Raw genomic sequence first — 21,273 nt, 5'->3', positions numbered from 1 at the left:
CAATTATTTCAATGAAATCAGCCTCAATGAGCTTTTTCACCTCTTGAGCTATCTTTTCTTCCCATTCGGGCCTAAGCCGATGCTTCTTTTGTTTTACTGGCCTCATATTAGGGTCTGTGGAGATCTTGTGTTGCACTATATCTCAATCAATTCCCGGCATATCTTTATAAGACCAGGCAAATGCTTCTTGGTACTTTATTAATAAGGCTATAAATTTATCTCTTTCTTTTTGGATTAAATCTTCAGCTAACTTAATGTTTTTAGGATCATCTGGTGTACCCAAATTAATAGAGATTGATTTTAATTCATTAACAGAAATAGATTCTAAATGATTATGAATGCTATGCGTGCAGCCATTAGGATGAACATCAAACAAGTAAGCAAAAGGACTAGTCATATTATTTATTTTTGCCTCAAAATCGTCATCAAGTACATCAGAAATAACAATATCAGTATCACTACTGTGAGCATTACAAAAGACAGACTCAAACTTAGGGGTGTAGGTCCAAGTGCTTGGCTTCCATGCAGACCTTAACTTGATGGTACTAACCTCTTGTTCTAATTCCTCAACATGCGGTAGCTCCTAGTCATCAGTCCATGCAATTGCGCCCTCCCTGATAAACTTGGTGGGCTTGAGTTCCTCTTCATCTTCAATTGGCTGATAGCCTAGCCCATATCGAGTGATTTGCCCCTTTACTTCTAGAAAAGTCACTAAGCCATTAGCTCGTTTTCCTAGACCCATGCCAGGAAAAAAACTTCATTTCTTTCATCATAGTGGCCACCTTAGGGTCCATCTAGTCTCCATAGATCCCAGCAACTTGGAAACCAGACAATAGTGGTACCGAACCATCCACTTGCAGCATAGCTACTTCCCTATCTCTTTCAGCATTGACGGTGATTATACCATCTTGGTGCGGGATCTTGATCTTTTGGTGGAGTGTAGAGGGGACTCTACCTAAGGGATGGAACCAGATTCTACCCAACAGTAAGGAGAATGTCATGGGGATGTCTAGCACAGTGAACTCAACTTCAGTTTCTATAGGCCCCACCTTAACCATAGTCTTGAATATCCCTATCACGTTTCTCTTTGAATCATCATAGGCCCTGATAACCAGATCAGAACTAGTTAGTTCAGACATAGAAATTCCTAATTTCGGCAAAATCTTCAAAGGGCATACGTTGATGGCTGACCCATCATCTATCATCACACAAGGCACTTTCCACCCTCCAACCTCGGCGGTCACAAACAGAGCCTTGCTATGGTTTCTCCCCTCAGCTAGGAGATCATGATTAGAGAAAGTAATATGACCCCCATCTTCTATAAGCACAACTTTGGCAATCTCTTCTAGAGTTATCTCCGTGGAGACCTTGAGTACACTCAGGGCCTTGGTCAGTGCAGTTTTGTGTTTTTTTTTATGCTAATAGCAATTCCCAGACCGTTACGCTAGCCTGAATCCTTTTCAATTGTCCTTCTCCATGAGTGGATCAGAATAATATCTACCACTCTTGGTCATGTGGCTCACCCTACTCTTTTCCTCTCCGTCGGAGTCAACCCAAACATCTAAAAAAGCTTCCTCATCACTGGAACTATCCCAAATATCAATTGTCATTACAGATCGAGGTTCATCAAGCTTTTGGATAGGTTGGATAAGGTTGAGAATTTGGTCAGGGTCAATTGAGGTGGTGGAAATCATGTAAAGTCCTAGTAGAGGTGGAACATTATGGTTGGGCATTGGGTTGGTGCGTGTGTTGGGTCGATTTTCTGGGTTAGCTATTTTTTTAGCATCGATCAAGTCCTGAACTTTATGTTTTAGCCGAAAACATCTATCAGTGTCATGGCCATGAGTTTGATGGAATTGGCGGTATAGGTTAGCATTGTAATTGGGTGGCAGTGGGTTTGGTGGCGGTCTAGGTGGCAAAGGTTGGAGGAGGCCCCAAGCTTTGAATCGCTCAAAGACTTTAGATAGAGGTTAGTTGAATTGAGAGAACTTTCTAGGGGTGCAGGACACGGTTTGAACCTCAATGACTTTGTTTTCCCTAGTAATATTGCCAGCTGACTGGTATCCTCCCCTCTTGGGCTAGTAACTCTTCCTTTCATTGTTCAATACATCCTCCACTAACCCAGCATCATATAGCTGTTCAAAGGTAGCCAAGGGATAATAACAAAGTTTCTCATAATAACTAGGCTGCAGACTTTTCACTACCAATCGCACTTGATCCTTTTCAGTAGGCCTATTGGTCATCTTCATGGCCTTTTTCCTCCATCTCAATAGATACTCTGAAAAGGTTTCATTTGGCTTTTGCCTAGTGGTCTCGAAGTCTCTCAGGGAAACATCTAAAGCTGTATTATAGGAGTATTGTGGCATAAATCTCCTAACTAGCTCCTCCCAATCTTTTCTCACAGTGGCTTCTAGCCCATGATACCATGAAGATGCAACCCCTTCTAGTGACATAGAAAGGAACTGAGTGACTTGGTTCTTAGTCAAACCAGTTGTTTTCATGACTATCAGATAAGACCTGAGGTGGGTTTTTGGGTCACTAGTACCATCGAATTTAGGCAATCAGGCATCTTGAATTTTTCGGGTAGATTTCCATCCATCTGGATGTCAAAGTCATCTGCATCTAACAACCCCATTCCAGTAAATTCAGCTTGCTTTTTCACACTGGCCTGAAGTTTTTCCATTATCTCAGTAACAACTCTAATCTCCTCACTTGTCCCCTTTTCTTTCTTTTTGGCCTTGTCTTGGAGATAATCTTTTTCATCCCAAAGGTCATCAAAGGCCTTCTTTTTACTAGTCTCTTCTTCGGGCCTTTTCACCTGAATGTCACTAGGCCCACCCATCTCTAGCTTCTTCTTAAAGTTTGCCATGATTTTTCCTTCAAGCTCAGCCATCTTAGCATTCAAAGCTTCCTCAAGCATCTGTCTAAACACGAACTTAGTGTCTTCCATTTTAGCTTGTACAGGTGTGACTCTTACTAATATCTTTCCCTCCCTAACCCAAGTGACTTGATTAGAAGTCTTCCTGATGTGTTCTAAAGCTATGTTTACTATAAGAGAAAAAAAAGATACAAGGTTTTAACATCTTATGCTATGTACAAATGCAATGCATGAATGCATGAATATGCACTTTCATTTTTACCTTTGCCTTTACAAAACCAAAATCGAACCATACTAATAGGACCAAAACTGAACCAAAACCAAACTGTATAAACCAAACTAAAATTGGACCAAAGACTAAATAAAAAACTGAAAAGAATGTCTCCAGAACTTAATCTTCACCCCCTTATACCTTCAACTCTCACGTGCAGGGTAAGAAAAAATTCTATCCTAGGCTACGATACACTGGACACACCAACAGGGGGTGGTCTAGGATGACCTTTCATTTATAAACAAATGATTTGTATTCTTAAAGTTTAACCATAAGTAAGCATCATGTTGCTTAACATGGGTTTTAAAATGGACTGGGGCCTATACACACATTGGGTTTATGCATAGGCCTAAGTTCATCTCAACTATTACTAGAACTTATGGTTTGAACAATAAGGATACGAATCCAGCACAACAAAATCTATGGGGTACCTAGGATTGAAATCTATGGCTCATGGGCTTCATCGGGTAGAAAAAGGGTCACCCATGTGAGAGCTTGTCCATTAAGCACAACGGCCGGAGCTGTGGCTCTTTTATATACTCGAAGGTACGAGCATGGGGTGCTAGCATTCACCAATTCGTCATAGCTCGAGTAGAGCTATGGTCTCCTTAGCTAGTACTAACGGGGCTAAAAAGGGTAAGAGTGATCCGTGTGACAGTGTAGTATAATGCAAAAAGTTTAGCAGAGGAATAATATTAGACTAATAGAAACATGTTAGAGTAACTATCCATTTAGTCCCCAGTGGAGTCGCCAAACTGTAGGAGGGGGGCGTGAGGCGAAATATCATCCATTAGAATTATATAAAATACACCAGGTAATGCCCAGGAAAGATGGTGGAGTCACAATGGTCTCACTTAAGTACCATCTCCTTAGACAATATTTCCTAGACATGCACTTCATACAATCCTATTAGAATCAAACCACTAGTAAGTACTGTCTTCCCATAACACTATCACGGTACTAAGGATTTATGCTACGAAGGCATAGATAGATAGAAGTCGCCACCCGGATAATAACCGGGACATATTCAGTGTTTCTTTCGAGGGTCATGGATGGAAACTTACTCCTTGCAGAGTTTCCACAACCATCATTATCACAGCCCAATGTCTAGGTTCGGGATAGTGGGTACGTAAGAGGAAGGTGTTAGGCACCCCTTATGCCTGGTCTAACCTCGTTAATTCGACTGTCAGTCCTCTACTAATGTTTCCAAAAGTCTTGTTTATCATTCCTTTATTAAACTTCATCCTAAAAAATGCAATTCTAATCCTACACACGCAAGTAATTCACAAAAGGGTTATTGTTTACACACAATTTTCATGCACAAGTAATTTCTATCTATGGGGTTGCTAATTATTTAAATGATATTTACCAGATGACTAAAATTAATTTATTATTGAGAATTTAATTTACAAACAAATTCAATTTCAAATAACCCTATGTTTCTATTTAACCTAATCAATTAATTTTCACCAAGTTACCCTAAGGATAATTGAACTAAGTTAATTATGTACATGTGTAATTTATTCTAATATCACATAAGGCCCAAACAATCACAATCTAATAAAGATTTCTAACATGCAAATTTATTTTATAATTACCAAGTATTAAATTAAATTTATTTTATATGCCAATGTTAGTTTAATTTACAAACAAGATTAATTGTAATTTGCAAAGTATTTATTTAAATTAATTATATGCAAAAGTCAGTTAAATTAAAAATAAAGTTAATTTTAATTTACCAAATAAAAGTTCTATTATTACTACAATTTTATGCCAATGGTTATTCGAGAAGTTTAGAGCTACTTACCTGTTGGTAAATGCAGTTGCCATTGGGGCAAGCTACCCTTAAAAAAGGGTATTCTCTTCTAGTATGGCAATGATATCCCTAGCTTACTCCTGTTTAGCTCCATATAAGCTCCACGCAAATGCCCTCTTTGGTACTTACCTTAGGGCTACTTACCAATTTTGTTTGTAATAAAAAATAAAGAAACTAAAGAAAATAAAAGAAATAAAGAAAATATTAATAACAACTTACATTGGATTCTAACTCTAGTCTCCTAAAGAGATAAGATTCCTAATTAGTTATAACTACCTAATGGCCTAAGTCTTCTAACATGATCCAAATACTTCACAACACTTCTTGAATTAAAATAACACAGAAAAATATATCAAATATCAATTAAAACCCAAGAAAATACAAGAACATGCATAAATATACAATTTTCAAATTCTGGCAAATTAACGGTAGCAAGAAATCCGATTTTTTAAAAATAGTTAGACATGCCTAAAAATCATAAAAAAAATTATAGAAGACAGCCTACATATCATACAAGATCAAAAAATTTATAAATCGAATAAAACCCTAGCCGAATGGTCTACATAAATCGTAACCTTTCTAAGTGACAGAATCGTACTACTTTTTTGTAAAATTCATAACTCATTAACCACAATAGATATGAATGCACAACTAATTGGAAAAGATTCATAAGATTCTGAAGTTAATTTTAGACACTAGATTTACACAAAAATATTAAGGAACAAGGGAGATATGGGCTCCACAAGTCGGATATTCTGCAAATCAGATTTTACAGGAACCCTAACTTCAAATAGCCATAACTTACAAAATATTAAAGCTTTTTTAGTGATTCTTGAGCCTAAAATTAATGGAATTTCGTGTTAAATATGAATATAATTTTTAAAAATTTTTTACAGATTCAGAAAATAAATAAAAATAATAAAAATACGAAGGACAGAAATAAAACATGTGCAGAGTTGTGTATCCCCTCAAATTAAACATGATTACATGATCTATATGAACATATAAAATAAATTGAAGACAAAGAGCATAGAATTAAAATATTGTGTGGCATAGATCTTGAAAAGAAAACAATAAAAACTGACCTTCCAGAAATCTTGTATGAAAATCTTCTTGAAGAAAAGAAAAAATAAGGAAGAACTCAAAGAGTCTTGAATATCTCTAAATTTCCTATAGCTCTGAATTTTCTCTTCCTCTTTCCTCCCATCTCCTTTTCTTCCCTTCTCTAGTAGGGTATTTATAGGGTTTTGGGAGAGAGGTGTGATAGGGTTTGGAGTCTTAGGGTGATAAAGTTTAGATGACTTAAACAACTACGATTGCAGAATTCGAATAAGACTGGGATATGGGTGAGGTGTTTCAACCAATAGGAAGACAGGAAAAAATGGAAGGCACCAATAGGGAGTGAGGAAGAGGTGTGGTAGGGTTTGGAGTCCTAGTGTGATAAAGTTCAGATAACTTAAATGACTAGGATTGATGAATTTGGATGAGACTGGAATATGGGTGAGGTGTTCCAACCAATAGAAAGAGAGGGAAAGGGGGTGATACTAATAGGGAGTGAGGAAAAGAGTGGGGCCAAGGAGGAGAGAGATATTTTGTTATTTTAATTTTTAGAAAATAATTAAATGGGTCTTATTTAAAATTCTTAACTAGGCTTTCTTAGGCCCATGGAGCCCAATTAAACTTAATTAGATCCATTTAAGAACTACCCATATTAAATTTAAATAAAATAAAATTTTATTTAAATTTAATTAAATTAATTTCTCCACAACTTTATTATTATTATTATTATTATTTTTTTTTTTTTTTTTTTTTTTTTTTTTCAAGATCATGCCACGGAATTAATAAGTCAACTTCATGCCTCCAATTACATCTTACAGTTATATAATTTTTCATCATCGGATTTCCCACGGCCTCAATGCACATACTCATCACAAAATAAGAGTCTACAACTTCATAGTAAAAAGAATATGGCTTTGGAAGTAGGGAGGCGAGCATCATTTGGCACTTGGCTTAAAACCTTTTCACCTAGAAGTAAATCACCTTCCCAACAAAAACCTTTGCCTGTCACAAACAAACCCATCCTTCAATCGGACAACATTCACAGAGCTAAATCACCTTCCAACTCAGCTCAACCGTTGGACAAACAATTTGAAACTTGTACGCCACAAAGTTTGCCTAACCACCTTTTAAATTTGGATGCCATCCTTAAACCATCGGAACTCCGAGATCATACAAGTAAAACCACTTTCCAATCCACTAAAACCACTTTTATCCATAAAAAACCAATTTTCCCAAACAACTACATCTGCAAAAGGATAAATTCATATCACAAATTTGCCTGTTTCAGAAAAATGCCATCCTGGTGTTTCCTCGAGCCAGGATCCTGCTACACCATCTACTATAGTCAATCCGACGGATCTCTTTCCCCCAAGTAGCTTTCCAAAGCTTGGCCATCAATATCTCATATCAATCGAAAAGCCTCATCTAGATGTTGAAAGTTTCTTTTTGAAATTTCCTTTTTTAATTGACACTTTTGAACTAGTGCATTAAATGCCCTTGCTACTGGTACCTATCTCTCTTCTACGAAAGAGAACAACTCTGAACCATACCATCCTCTTATCCAGATAGTCATCTGAGAAGCCACATGACTCCCCATTTAAATAAAGCCCATCTCTTACCAAGGGAAACATTCTGAGTGAAGCCCAACTATCCAGTTCATTTACTCTGCAACCTAAGCTCACTTCACCTTCATCTTTGATTAACCCATCACATTCGTTATCTTCCCCAACCTTAACCTCAATAGCCTAACTATGTCCTTCTACAATTCAAGCCCATCACCAAATTGTTGGTCCTAATAATAAATGTTAGTTAAGAAAAGATGTGTTTAGAATAGTGTTGTCACCCTAAACAACTTCTCTATTTTGACCAACTTATTGATATTACGGCCTTCTTGAATAAAAAATCTCCAGAAGATTAGTGAACTCCTTCTCTAGTTGTGGCAGAGAAACCTACTGAGAGTCAATACTCTCCCTCCAAACAGACTTGTAATTGGAATAAGCTAGTTCATGCCCATATTACTTATGGCTCTAGAGTTTTTTTTCAGAAATTCCCCTATAAGGTGAGCAGAATGAAGGAAGGGATAATAAAAATGAGGAAAAAAGAATGTCTATTGATGCTCATAGCAGTGATGAATAGTTTGAGAATGCTTATAAGAAACATTGTGGTAAACTCTCCCAAGCTAATATGGTGGTGGAAGTCAGCCAAAAATGGCCAAACCATGATAAATGAAATTGCTGAGTTGGAATTGTTAGGGTGTGGGGAACCCCTTGACAATCCATTCACTCAAAGGGATTTGTCTTTCTCATTCCTCAGACTTTGTCTTCTTGATGGAGACCAAAAACACTTCTAGAATTGTTAAAAAGAAATTACAGAAGTGTGGGTTTCTTGATTTTACTGCTGTTGATCCTAGGGGGATAGCGGATGGTCTTTGTTTTGCTTAGAAACATGGGGCTAATGTATCAGTAGTGAAATATGCTTCTTTCTTTATGCACGTGTCTGTATTTGATCCGGTTAGAAGGGAATCATAGGACATCTTGCTAGTCTATGGAAACTGTAATGAAGAGGAAAGAATGGAACAGTTCAATTTTATTTTGGAGTATCGGAGGAATGTCAATTGACTGACTTAGTTCTTGGTGACTTTAATTCCATTTTGAGTGCAGAAGAAAAAATGGGAGGTGATAGACCATTAGATGCCCATTTTATTTGTAAGGCCTTCACTTTAGGTATTCAGTTTTGGTGACCAATATCTGTTTGGACAGTTAGAATGTCTGAAACTATATTTAAACTAGAGTGAGTAGTTATAAGTAACCTAAATAAAGACTAAAAAAAATTAAAGAGAAATTAAAGAAATAAAATGCAAAGGGACTAAAGGAGCTAAAGCTCCGGCGATGGGTATCCCTAACAGAAAGCGACTGTGAATACAATTGGTAACCCCAGACCCGTGGGAAAACCTGTAAAATAATTATTTAGCACTTAATTGAAGAATTAAAGAGGTTTAGATGACAATAAAATGCCAAAGAAATGCAAGAAAAATTATGCCAATCGATAAAGACAATTAATGTGTAATGAACACTAAGAATGGTGTTTTGGTCATTTCATCCTCAGAGTTGATTTTTGACCAACATGTTAATTTAATTAAGTGAGAATTATGTAATAAAATATGAAGAAATATTGATAAAAATTTAATTAAAAATGAGTAAAAGAAAGAAGAAAATAAAATAAAAACAAATGAAATTAAATTATAATTATGACATATGCATTATGTAATAATGATGTAATTAAAATTCTCAACCAATTAACATAAGACAACCACATATAAAAGGGATAAAAGAAGTCAAATAAAAGTAAAAACTCAATCATCTTCTTCCTCCCCTCAAAGTGGCCAAACCCATGAATGAATAGCTCTCCTCCATTTCTCTTCTTCTAAGCTTAAATTCCTAGCATATTTCACCACAAAACCCATAAATTCCAACACAAAAATTAGTAATTAGGCCTTGAAAAGTGTTTGGCAGCCAAGAATTTGAGGGAAAGTGAAGATTTGGAAACCTTGGAATCCTGCTACAAGAGGTTTGTGCAAACTAGTTATGGATTCTTCAACCTTACTTGAATCTAAGTGAGGATGTGTGAAAATTTTAAGGGAAATGATTAAATATGTAACACCCCTATGTTCGGTAGTGCGTTCTACTGTTTCAGTGACCAGTGTTGTCTGGATAGCTAGGATGCCTAGAACTACACTTCGATATGAGTGAGGAGACATAAAATAATGAAATACATGAAAAGAAAATACAAGAAAAATAGAGGAAAAATAATAGCAAAGAAATGTAACCAAGTTAAGCGAGCCGAGAACCCTAGTGATGGGTGACCGCACCGGGAAGTCACGGCGTGGACTGTTGACTAGCCCTGGACCGCAGGGAACCCTAGAAAATATTTTTTAGGACTTAAATAGGCACCTATTGAAGTATAAATACCATTAGAAATATCAAAGAAAAATTAATTAATTAGTACAAAAAAAGTGAGAAATCGAGAAAACGTACAAAACCCAATGTTACCGAAAAATTGGGAATGCAAACCGAACAGGGGCATTGTGGTCATTTGACATCCCGAGTTATCTTTTGACCTAAATTTCCATTAAAAATACATGATATTACACTTGGAAAATATAATGAAAAATTAAATTAGTGGTACATAATGTAAATAGCAAAAATGGGGAGTTAATTGTGGGAATAAGGAAAGTTAAGGTTAAACTAATATTAAATCACGGTTAGTGCTCCACTAACTTAGAATTGTGGGACACTTAAGAGCTAAAATGGGCAAAATGAGTTCATCTTCAACCTCCTCTCAAACCAGCCGAATTTATCCTCCATGGGACTCCATGGCCACACCTTGAAGTCCTCCATGCATCCATGATCCAAGCTTCTAATGGTTATGGTTTCTTCATTAAAAGTGATCACCATACCTTAGGCAGTAGATAGGCAGCAAGAAGACCAAGTTTTGGAGAGGTTTTGAAGAATTTCCAAAGTGGTAAGTTTGTATTTTTGGGTTATTGCTTCATTAAAGTTAGTAGGAATGTTATGGGTACTTGAATTGTGGAAAGAATTTTGAGGTTTGATGTTTAAAGGGAGAGCTGTATTTTTGGCAGCCATGGAAACTCCTTGAGGACAATTTATTCTTGCTTGTAAATGGTAGATTAAAGAGTTAATTAAATGTTTATGTGTGTAGGAAATCATTTGGGTGATGTATACTTAGTATATGTGAATGTGTATTGAAATTTGAATGCTTAGAAATTATGGGAATGTAATGCATGAAATGGTAACCTGGTTTGGTGAACCATAAGGATGTTATTTCATGTTTGGATTATGGAATATTAATGTTGAATTGTGTTGGTTGTTATGGCAGTTTGGGTATGTGTGTGATGGTGTGAAATTGGACATGTAAAAGTGTTATGGTTAGGTGATTGAATTGTTGTAAATGAGTTTGACAAATTCTGCACTTTATGGTGTATGTTGAATGTAATTGAAAGCTACCAAAATGACCTATAATATGTTGTGAACTATGTTAAGGTTATGGTACAAACCAGAATTGGCTTGAATGTTGAGTTTGGTAAGTGTTAAAAGTGGTCTTTGATGTGTATGAAGGAAATATAATAAGGCAGTTTGCATTTTGGGCTTAGAAACTTAAGTGTGTGGCTCCAATTGGTATGAAACCAATTGGAGGTGAAACTAGGCACAAAATTTGCCAACTTTTATGAAGGAAGCTTGCCAAAATTCTGCTTGCAAGGTAGCTTGAAAAATGACCAAATCAGGATTAAGTGCAATAAAGGCCTGAAAATTTACCAATTGGGCAGCAGTTAGTATCATAACTCACTCAAAACAGGTCCAATTGACCTGAAATTTTGACCATGAACAGTTAAGACCCATATCTACAAGTCTTATGAAGACACCAAAGCCCAAAAATGACCATAAGCAAGTCAAAAAGCTTGCATAAGTTCGGGTCCAAAAACTGACCGAACCAAAATTGACTTAAAATGACCTAAAGTGACCAATTTTGATGCATTTTGACCAGCAATAGTAAAATGACCATAACTTAGTCTACATAACTCAGAATGACCTGAAATTTTTCCCCGCGTGCAATAATACATAGATCTACAAGTTTGTAGTTTTGACAAAACTCGAAAACCGAGGGAACTAGGTCGTCCGGCTAGGTCAAACTAGTATCCCGGAATCTAGCAAATTGCAAGAAAATGCAAAATACATGGAAATGAATTTGGTAACATGTACCAATCCTAAAAGACTATTGAATGTGACATATTAGTAATATTAAAACCTAATTTACCTAGAATGCATCAAGGGTCAACATATTAGGTTGACTAAGGAAATAATAGAATTCGATAAATTAATTATTGAACCTTATTCTTAGAGACAGTTTAAATGAGTACTGAAATACTTCAAATTGTGTTTCTCAGTTAGCAAAGACTCAGGGAAGGGGAAGGAAACACTGAGTCAGAGCCAAGAGACAGTTATCAGAGGTTTGTGCACAACTAGTTTTTAACTAATTTTGTTTGAATATTTCATATGATTAAATGACATATTTTTCTTATGTATTATATTTAACAAACACTGGTTTAATTCAATGATTATTGAAAATTGTTATAGTATGTATGAATTTAGCTTTGTGAAATGGTATTTTCACAAGTATTAAGCATTGTTATGGATTGAATAAATTATGTTTTGGAAAATTATGATAGAACATGTTTTGAATTATGATGGTAATTTTCATGGAAAATGCAAATTTATGATTTGAATTGTGATGAGCATAAAAATTATTGGATATTGAAATTGAATTTGAATTGAATTATATTGTGATTTATGCTCACTAAAAGGATTGTGATATTGTTTTATATCTCACTATAGATGCTTGACTAGGTTATTACCAGTCTCTCTCATTTGTTGAGAAGACAATGGAGTTAGTTGTGTTTTGATTACTATGGTACATGCATAGGCTTAGATTTTCCTCTGATTTGAGGTTAGATCTAAGTTTATTTTATCGTTACGACCCTTGCGGAAGATTCATTATTGTGATGGTACTGTGCACGATGATTCGACCTCCCTGACCATAGGGAGTTAGAATCACATCGAATATGGCCCTTTCGGATTAGTCTTGCATAGTTAGTGAGATAAAGAATGGTTTTTGAGATACAGAATGGCTTTTGAGATACAGAATGGCTTTTGAATGGTAAAGAAGTGTGATTTCAATTATGATTTATGTATAATTGATTTTGTTGGAATTACCTAAATGGTTAGTTATGATTTGATAAATTGAATTTCATGATCGAAGTCATTTTATACAAATGATTCACATTATTGGCAATGAATATTTTGAGTTTTGGAATTTGATGAGTATTCAGATTTCCAAATTATTTACTGTAAATTTTGTCAATGTATATTGTACTATGTTTTAAATTATAGTTGTGCATCACTGAGTTCACCACTCAGCGATAGCTTTGTATGCTGTCGCAGGTAAGAAGAGCATAGAGCAGTGAGTAAGTTTCTTTGAAGACACTTTCAGATCAGCTCCAGGTATATTATGTTAGTAGTATGCCCTAGAGCATATCATTTAGTATGTATCTTATACATATTTTTATTAATAAAAGGCATTTCCACTTTATTAATAAAAGAATATGCTAGGCAATAAAGGAAAAGAGGTAGCTTTGGTTGCATCTTCTTCTGCTGGAAAGTCCAACAAGAAGAAGGGCAATAAGAAAAAGAAACCTCAGATTCCTGGTCCTTCCAAGAAAATAGCTAAACAGAAAAGGAAGACTAAAGCTGATGGAGGCAAAGGAAAGTGTTTCCACTGCCAAAAGGATGGGCACTGGAAAAGGAACTGCCCAGAATATCTTGCTTCTCTGAAGGACAAGAAGGATACACCTTCCGAAGGTATGTCCATATCTTGTTATTTAGATTCTGATGATACTCATAGTTCATCTACAGCTTGGGTTTTAGATCAAAGTGCGCTTCTCAAATTTCTAATGATATGCAGGAACTAGCAAACAGTAGCAGCTTGCGTTCTCAAGATATTAGAGTCCGGATTGGCAATGGCTCAACTGTTGAAGCTTTAGCCATAGGATCTAAATCTTTTTACATGTTTGGATATGTTTTGTGTTTGGATAATATTTTATATGTACCTGATGCTTTTAAGAACATCATTTCTATATCTAGTTTGACTAGAAATGGCTATGAATTTCAGTTCACAGATGATGTTTGCAATATTTATTTTGAAAATAAATATGTTGGTTCAGGTTATATGAATGATGGTCTTTATTATTTGGATAATAATGACAAACACAAATTGAATGCAAGTGATCTAAAAGAATGCAATGCCATGGTGAAAACCAACTCAAGTTCAAAATATATTTGGCACTTAAGGTTATGTCATGTTGCAGAAGATAGGATTGCAAAACTGGAGAAAATGGGGATTTTATTCTCATTGGGATCTGAGCCTACTCCAACTTGTGAATCTTGCCTTCAAGGCAAAATGACTAGATCACCCTTTGTTGGACAAGGGCTAAGAGCTGAAAATATTTTGGAGCTAATACATAGTGATGTATGTGGTCCATTTAAAGAAATGGCTAGAGGGGGTTTTCATTATTTTATTACCTTTACTGATGATAAATCAAGGTTTGAGTATTTGTATTTGATGAAATACAAACACGAATCGTTTGAAAATTTCAAAGAATTTAAATCTGAAGTAGAAAATCAAACAGGAAAGAGTATTAAAGCTCTTTGATCAGATCGTGGAGGTGAATATTTGAGTACTGAATTTGATGAATACTTGAGAGAGCATGGCATTGTTTCTCGGTGACTCCTCTAGGAGCCACAATTTGAATGGTGTATCTGAAGGAGAAATCGTACCCTATTGGATATGGTACGTAGTATGATGAGCTATCTTGATATGCCAATCTTCTTTTGGGGATTTGCATTAGAATCACTTTGTATATTCGAATAGGATTCCATCAAAATCAGTTTCTTCCATACCTTTTGAGATATGGCATGGAAGAAAATCAAGTCTTAAGCATGTTAAGATTTGGGGTTGTCCAGCTTATATCAAAAAAGCTGAACACTGATAAATTGGAGACCAGATCAGAAAAAGGTCGATTTGTTAGATATCCAAAAGATAGTTTTGGATATTATTTTTATTTGCCTACTTCACAAAAGGTTGTGATAAGTAGAGATGCCACATTTCTTGAACAACAGTTTGTTCAAGAAGGAGGCAAAGGAAGGCAAATAGAGTTAGAATTGGAGAATTCTGACCAACCAACAGATCATATGGATATAGATCCATCTAGTCAACCTATACCCGTTAATGAAACATCTACAACTGTTCCTCGTAGAACAACCAGGGTATCTCACCCACCAGTGAGATATGGTTTTCTTCATGAAGAAGAACAAGAGTTGTCTACTCATGAAGAAGTAGATCATGGAGATGATCCACTTACTTATGAAGAAGCTATATCAGATATAAACTCTTTAAAATGGATTGATGCTATAAAATCCGAGATTGATTCCATGTATAAGAATCAAGTTTGGGATCTTGTTGACCTACCTGAAGGTATTGTACCTATAGGGAACAAATGGGTTTTCAAGAAGAAAATTGGTTCTGATGGAAAGGTAGAGACCTATAAGGCAAGGCTAGTAGCGAAAGGGTTTTGCCAAAGGCAAGGAATCGACTATGAGGAGACTTTCTCGCCTGTTGCCATGCTTAAATCAATTAGGATTTTATTAACAATAGCTGCATACTATGATTATGAGATTTGGCAGATGGATGTCAAAACAGCTTTTCTCAATGGATACATTGAAGAAAACATTTTCATGGAACAATCTAGGGGTTTTGAATCCCAAGATGGTTCCAAGGTATGCAAGCTAAAGCGATCTATTTATGGGTTGAAACAAGCTTCGAGGAGTTGGAACATCCGTTTTGATGAAGCCATTAAATACTTTGGTTTTATCAAAAATGAGGATGAACCATATGTATATAAGAAGGTTAGTGACAGTGCTATCACTTTCCTTGTCTTATATGTGGATGACATACTGTTGATGGGTAATGACACAGGTATGTTGACAACTATAAAGGTATGGTTGTCAAATACATTCTCCATGAAAGACTTAGGGGAGGCAACCTATATTCTTGGGATTCGCATCTATAGAGATAGATCGAAAAGAATAATTGGTTTATCCCAAAGTCTATACTTGGAAAAGGTGTTAAAGAGGTTTAACATGCTTGATTCCAAGAGAGGATTGTTACCAGTGAGACATGGTATACACCTTTCTAAAGAGATGTCTCCAAAGACACCTGAAGAAAGAGATAAGATGGCAGATTCCATATGCTTGGCTATTGGAAGTTTAATATATGCAATGTTGTGTACTAGGCGTGATATTGCACATCTTTGTTAGTTTGACTAGCAGTATCAATCCAATCCGTGTTTGGAACATCGATAGTCATCAAGAATATCCTTAAGTACTTAGGAAGAACTAAGGATTTATTCTTGATTTATGGAGGTGGAAACTTGCAATTGGATGGTTATACTGATTCTGATTTCCAATCAGATATCGATGATAGAAAGTCTACCTCTGGATATGTGTTCATTTGTAATGGAGGTGCGATCGGTTGGAAGAGTTCCAACAGAGCACGATCGCAGATTCCACTACAGAGGTCGAGTATATTCTTTGCATCGATGTCGCAAAGGAAGTCATTTGGATAAAGAAGTTCGTGATGTAACTTACAGAATTCCTTCCATTGAGTCAGCCCAATCGCGACCGTGACAATAATGGAGCGATCATAAAGGCTAAGGAACCAAGGTCTCACCGTAAATCCAAACACATAAAAAGGCGCTACCACATTATCAGAGAAATAGTTGGGCGAGGCAATGTAGCCATGCAGAAAATAGCATCAGCTGAAAATCCAGCTGATCCATTCACTAAGCCTATGTCACAGAATCAGTTAGACTGAAATCTTGAGAAGATAGGTCTAAGATATTATAATGAATGGCTCTAGTGCTAGTGGGAGATTGTTAGTAGTATGCCCTAGAGCATATCATTTAGTATGTATCTTATACATATTTTTATTAATAAAAGGCATTTCCACTTTTCCTTTTACATAATATATTTATGTGTAATAGAAAAGGTCCATTGATATTTTGTTAGAAATATTATTCTTAAGTTGTTAAGAATATGAGTGACAATATTTCTAGCACAAAGTATCATAAATAGGTTCACAATCGAGGATACTTCATAATAAGGACATGACTTATCCAGAAAGATTGTATTCATGTTTGTTCCCGAGTTATTTATATGAGATATAAATAAGATGGAATGGTGAGTCTCATGCCATATAACAAACATGATAGGCACTTATAAATGATAAGTAGGCCGAACCAGTGACACTTATGACAAGCACATGGAGTTTACTCTTGTCAATGTTTTGTCATAAATCATATCAATGCATATAATCTTTAGACCTGAGATAGCACAGTTATCTTGTATATAGGTAGTTTGAGTTTGATACTGCTTTCATACTTGTACTATGTATGGGTATATGGGCATGTGTTGGCTTCTACTAGTTATATATGGAGGTAGGTGTTGATCAAGATGGAATCTGTTCCTCTAAGTAAATAGAGATAAAATCCTATGTTCATTTAATTGTTCTTGATGTTTCAAGTTCTGGCCAGACAGATAGATTTATTCAAAAGAGTTTCGATGAGAAAATCTTTTTAATCAAGAACTGGAATTAAAAGAGAACATAATATTCATAGCAAATGGAGTTTGACATAAACCATGACTCCAACTTGAGTTGGGATTTTGTAACAGAGAGATTCTAGTGCATGGTAACATATGATTATAGGTTCATTTAAGGTAAACCTTATTACTAATTAGGTGGCCATGGCATGCTATGCTAGGTGTTAACCATGGTCTATGAGGTTCATAAAATGATTTAGAGAAATCATTTATGGTAAGAAAGAGTTCTGATGATATTAAGAGTTGATATCATGTGTCATTGCCAATTAGTGATGAGCCTAATAAGTCACACACATACACAAGTTATCACCTATTTAAATATGATTTAATTAATTAATTAAAGAGTTTAATTGATTAATTAAATAGGTTTGGTTTGCAATTAAATTGCAAAGTCTCTAGCATGACTTGAAACCAAATCTAGATTATTGGATGTGTAGTATAAATTAAATTTATATTTAAAGTGTTTAAATATGAATTTAATTAATGAGAAATTAATTAATAGAGATTAATTAATTAATTTATATGTGATATAAATTAATTAGAAGAAGAAAATTAATTATTTTGGGTTAAGAACTCAAAATTAAGACACAGGGGCATTTTGGTCATTTCACAGTGTGACACGTGACACCATGAGATGGTGACACATGGGATTACACATAAGCTTGCCAAATGTTTTTTTTAATCATGTAAGATGATTAAAATCAAGATTAAATATAGGTTTGACACTTGGCACAATGTGATTGGGTCACTTAAACCTAGAGCTAATCAAAGGGTGACATGTGGCAAGGGTTTAATGTGTTAACCTAGCTATTTAAGTGTGGTTATGAAAAGAAAAATAACCAGCAGCCACTCCTATCCTTTGTCACGCCACTTTGAGGCTTTTCATCTATTCTTCTTCATCTCTCATCAATTCAAAGAGATTAGCCATCAATCTCTTGAATTAAGAACACTAGAAATTGTTTCTAGTGTCCTGTTTACATCTCTAATCTCTTAAAAGGCAGAACTTGAATTTCTAATTAATAGAAAAGGCTTTAGAAGCTATTCAAGGGCTGCCATAGGTGTTCTTGGTGTGGACAAGCTAGAGGGACACCATCCGTGTCCCAAGATGAATCTCAAAGGCGCAGACACATCGCAAAGGCATCAAGAGGTTAGTGTAATCGTTCTTGATTTAATCTAGGGTTCTAAAATTAATCTGATTAATTTTAAAATCTTAAATGGCAAATACAAATCCAAAAACATATTAAAAGAGTTTTAATATGTTGTTTATCATTGAAATCAAATAGATAAAAATAAATCTTGCATGATGCATGTGACCCTAGGTGAAAATTTTTGAATTCAATAGTATAAACTTGTATTTTTTATGCTTCCGTTCCTTCATATTATAGGTACACCCATGTACATAGGTTTTGATGTGTGCATGTAATAATATGTATGTAAATTATTTGAGCAATTGTATAAAAAACTCTTGTAAAATATTTTGGTATGTAATTAAATGTAAATTATTATAAATGTAAATTTGGGATTTCATTTATCTGAATAGTTTTGTAATATTAATTTTGAGTCTTGTAATCAATGAAATGTTTCTTTTATGAGAAGATTGATTTGATTATTGGGATTTGAATTAACGGTTCAAATGAAGTTATTGAAGTTGTATTTGAGAAAACATATTGGGAGCATTTTCTTTTGCAGGATTGAAGAACTGTTTTCTCAAAATACAGCTGGCACTTTGCCGAAATTTTGAAAAAATTTTATAACACCAGATTTTAATCGATGATTTAAATTTCACAAAAATTATTTTTAAAATCCCTTGTAGTATATCTAATGGGTTATCGGTAGGCGAAGTACGGTAATTCATTAGGTGTACTACGGGATCATGTTACATCTTACGGGGGAGTAGAGTGTGACATGTTTTGTGGTATCAGAGCAATAGTTTTAAAGTAAATTTTGAACTGTGAATTTGAAATCTTTTTGTCGGTAACTACAACTGCTCAAATGTTTGATACATATAGTACATTTACATCATAAATATGAACTAATGAAGAGGAATCTCCTTATGTTGGTTGTACAGGAATAGAAAATCTTGTGAAAAGATATGGAAGAGAAGAATGAGACAATAGAACAGTCCATGATGACAAAAGTACAAGTTGAGGCCCCAGCTCCACAAAGTGTCGAAGGCCCGACTGTACCAGTTTTACCAGTACAAATTACTGCACAAATGGCCAAGCAAATGGCCACTTTCTTCCAACAAATGGCTGATAATCTGTCAGCCCAAGCCCAAGTACAGACCCAACCCCCACAAGGGCAGTGTGAAATAGAGAAGAGGGAGAAATCTATAGGTCAGAGCTCGAGTAGTAATTTGAGGAAGAGAAAAGAATTTGAGGAACCTCGAGCTCAGGGATACGATAGACGCAAATCATCGAGGCAGAACACCAAGATCTAGTTGTCCAACAACCGTAAGTTCCTATTCGCCTGCTTACGCCATGTTTGTGGTAAGCTACATGGAGGTATTTGTCGAAGGGCCTCTGGAGCCTGCTACAATTGTGGAAAACTTGGACACTTTGCTAAAGATTGTACTAGAGCACCTCGATCTGCTTTCTAGAGTTCACAGACCGTCAGTCAGAGTCGAGATAGAAATAGAGTTGGTACTCCTCACCACTATAACACAGTGAATCAACCTGAATATAGTAGCGCACTGTGAGCGCCCACTATGCGCCAAGGAAAGAGCAAAACTTGGATGTAGTCACTGGTAATTTCTTAATTTTTGAAAGAAATAATGAGTTATTATTTGATCCCAGCACTACTTATTTATATGTTAGTGTTAGAATTCTATGTTTTGTTGCTATTCCTTTACAGGGGAATAAATTTTAATGCGTTAGTGACTAGTCTTTTAAGATCAAAACTACAATAACAAGTATGATTGACATTAATTTTGGAAGAAATGTTAGCTAAAAGTATTTTCTAACATACCATAAATTATAAAGCTAATTGGCGAGCCTACTTAATGTAAGGCAAGAGGACCTAAAAGTAAGTTACAGTAATAGAATTGCTCTAGATGAGGGCAAAGATGTTACTGTTAGTAATTATTAATGGATATTGTAATCAGAATCGGTTTAGGATATTAGTGGATTCGAGAAAGATAAGATGTTAGAAAACCTAGTCCATGAGGTTATAACGTAGTGACTATATAATGTTCTCGATGTTTGTATTATAAGCTGCAGATTATAGTACCGACACGGGATTATTGTGTAGAGCTACGTGCTTCCTTGTGGCATAATAAATTAAGAATATTTGTAAGTAATCTATAAATTGATACAGTTGCGCCCGAATAGAGTACTATTAAGGGAAATAAATGTGAAAAAATTCTAATAACAAATTTAAAACTTTAGAACTAGCCTATCAAACGACTACACTTGTAAGGTAGCTAGAGTCAGTGACTCAGTTATATTAATGTGAATTACCTGTACTCACGAATTACTATAAGCTTAGAGATATCGATCGACTTATCATCCTCGCATTTAATGGACAAATAAACAAGTGATTCAGTAAATTTTGAAACTCGTTGAGTTTCTATAAATAATGAAATGAAATGATAATAATAACTCAGAAATGTAATAAACCCTCGAGAATATCGAGAACTTCGCCCTGAATCCGAGGGGAGATAGGACCGATACATCCCACTAATGTAATTTGTATACATTAATAAGTGTCAAGCTAGCATACAAGTGGCACCCTATGAAACATTGTAAGGAAAAGATAACTATGGATTTTGTGATGAGATTTCCGAGGACACGTAATAGTCATGATGCAAAGATAGGTTATAGTTGATAGACTAACCAAGTCCGCTCACTTTTGCCATCCGGATGGACTATAGCCCGGAAAGATTGGCCGATTGTACATATATGAAATTGTAAAATTGTATGGAGTGCCAATATCGATTGTATCGACAGATCCTAGGTTCACT

This window comes from Hevea brasiliensis, chromosome 13, assembly GCF_030052815.1.
Source record: "Hevea brasiliensis isolate MT/VB/25A 57/8 chromosome 13, ASM3005281v1, whole genome shotgun sequence".
In the NCBI taxonomy this organism is placed as follows: Eukaryota; Viridiplantae; Streptophyta; class Magnoliopsida; order Malpighiales; family Euphorbiaceae; genus Hevea; species Hevea brasiliensis.
The sequence above is the reverse complement of the archived record's forward strand: the minus strand, read 5'-3'. Positions refer to the sequence as shown.